This window comes from Orycteropus afer, unplaced genomic scaffold (genome assembly GCF_000298275.1).
Source record: "Orycteropus afer afer isolate SDZICR_OR568_19922 unplaced genomic scaffold, OryAfe1.0 scaffold00561, whole genome shotgun sequence".
Classification (NCBI taxonomy): domain Eukaryota; kingdom Metazoa; phylum Chordata; class Mammalia; order Tubulidentata; family Orycteropodidae; genus Orycteropus; species Orycteropus afer.
In genome coordinates this window covers 299,910-302,610 of record NW_006922148.1, presented here as the reverse complement: position 1 = coordinate 302,610, position 2,701 = coordinate 299,910, and positions in this window count along the sequence as shown.

The following is a 2,701-nucleotide window of genomic DNA, read 5'->3' as shown; positions in this document are numbered from 1 at the left end:
ATATGGGGAGGGGCAGCACCAGGGCAAGAGGGTACAGATGATTGGTTGTTGCTAAGGGATTTAGGGCAGTGATCTAAGATGTTGGGGGACGTAAAGAAACCCCCTGGCTCCAAAGTTCACTTAGGAAAATATTATCTAGGGAGGATGCAAGGCTCAGGTATGTGAGAGACTTTCAGGAGTTGAGCAAATCTCCGATACGTGCTGAATCCGGATGGCTTTTGTGATGCGTGCTGAGTTCGGAGGAAGTTCCTTGATACCTGCTGAGACTTGAGGGCAGATAAAGGCCAAAAAGAAAGAAAATAAAGAGTCCAAAAGTTCTGTTAGTAATGCTGACACTAAAAGGTTTCTGGTTAAAGATTTTCCTGGAGGCTACTAGAGCTCTCAGACTCACACAGAGTGGCTGGTGAGTTCTAACTGCTAATCTATCTGTTAGCAGCCAAGCACCTAACCACTGAGCCACCAGGGTTCCTTAAGAAATAGTGATCTCCTATTTTCAGGATCTTCCTCCTGCAGGCTCCAATGTGGACACCTCTCCAAGACTCCGCATTGCTCAACCCTTTTACCTCAACCTTCCAGAATGGTGCAGAACATGGTTGTACACGAGAAATGCCCACTCTGGCTCCTTACACAGAAATGCTGAGACAGCTATGTGTGTGGTATTTACTGCAACTAAATCTTCTAGTCTGCAGTGAGATGAAAAGTCTCAAGTACTTTTCTGAATCTCTGTATTTTATTGTGTATAAATTCCTTATAGCCCTGAATGATTCTGATGTAGACATAGAGATTGTATTTGCCATGCTCTCTAAACAAGCAATTAGGGAATAGCTTGAATCTTCCCTTCCCCATTTGCACAGATGACACTTTAAGAACTGAAGAATGGGGTCAATGACACATCAGAGGAATGCAATGCAGAGGAATTCACTCAACACAATGTTGGGAGAGAATAAATGTACCTATTATTTTATCTGTTCTAGAATAGATACCTCTATTAAACATGCTTAAATAATAAATAAATAAATAAAAACTCACTGCCATTGAGTCGAGTCAATTAAACTCATAGCGACCCTTCCTTGGGTTTCCAAGGTGCTATCTCTACGGAGGTAGACTGCCCAGTCTTCCTTGAGAGGAGTGGCTGGTGGGTTTGAACTGCCAGCCTTCTGGTTAGCAGTCAAATGCCTAAGGCACTATGCCACCAGAGCTCATACATTGTTAGCAAAATGTACATCTTAAATATTTATATGTCAAAATGGTAGCAATTACTTTATGTGAAAGTGATCTTACCAATTTGTGAATTGATTTCATGAAGAAATGATTTACTGAAATCTTTGTGATATAAATGGAACAACATTTATGACAGTTATTTAAATATGATTAAGGAACTTTACAAATTCCACTTTCGGAAGAAGACAATAACATATTCTTATCTTTTTTTTTTTTTTTTTTGCTTTAGGGAAAAAACTAGAATTGCTTTGAAATACTGAAGAATTGATGCATTTGAATTATGGTGTTGGCAAAAAATATTGAATATACCATTGACTGCCACAAGAATGAACAAATCTATCTTGAAATAATACAGCCAGAATGTTCCTTAGAAGTGAAGATGGTGAGACTTTGTCTCACTTACTTTGGACATGTTATCAAGAAGAACCAGGACCTGGAAAAGAATGTCATGCTTGGTAAAGAGGAAGACCCTAAATGAGATGGATTGATATAATGGCTGCAAAAATGAGCTCAAATATGGTAAAAATTGTGAGTATAGTGCAGGACTAAGCAGTGTTTCATTCTGTTGTACACGGGGTCCCCGGGAGTCAGAACTGATGCAGTGGCACCTGACAACAACTTTCATTAAATGATCAACAGTCACAACACTGAAACATAACATACAAAAGAAGAGTCTTGTATGAGAATATTTCTTAGATTCATTTTTATTGAACTCACTATTTTAAATGGAGTATTTTCTTCTGCCATAAAATGGGATATGTTTGATATTAAAAAATAAATAAATAAATAAATGTTAGAGGGACTATTATTAAAGCCACAACTGGGAGATGACCTGTGTTAGGATTTTTTTTTTTTTTTTTTTTTAACCTCTCATGCACCTCTCTCTGTCTTCCTCTTCCTTGTTACAGATTTTTTTAAAAAGAGAATAAAATAATTTCCTGTGCTGGCTGGGTGATTATACAGGAGTTGTCTCATCTCTCAGATCTTTTATAAGTCTATGTTCTTATGAGATGATAACTAAGGTGAATTTAAATATAACTTTCAAATAGTTTAATCCAGAAATATGAATATACCGTACTCTTCCACATAACTCATTGCTTACCCAAATATTCTTAATCACGTTTATTCTGAACCTATTAAGTCTTTTGAGGGAGAAAAAAAAAGACAAAAGCTTTCTGGGGGGGAATGTGTGAATAATTTTTAAGGTGAGAACTGTCCTTGTACTCATGGCCCCCAAATCAGAAATAGTATAATGCTGGAAAACTGTTGTGCCCACCTTCAAATTCTGTGCACTTAATTAGGTTTGTTTATACAAAAGCTTGAGTGAAAAAAAAAATCACACATTCTCCAATGTGAAATGCTGGTGCAGGTTGAGGGTGAGGCAATCATCTTAAAAACTGTCAGCAGAGGAAATTGCTATTACAGAATAAAATGTGCATAGATTATTGAGTGGAAAACTAGATTGGTTTGTAAACTGTCA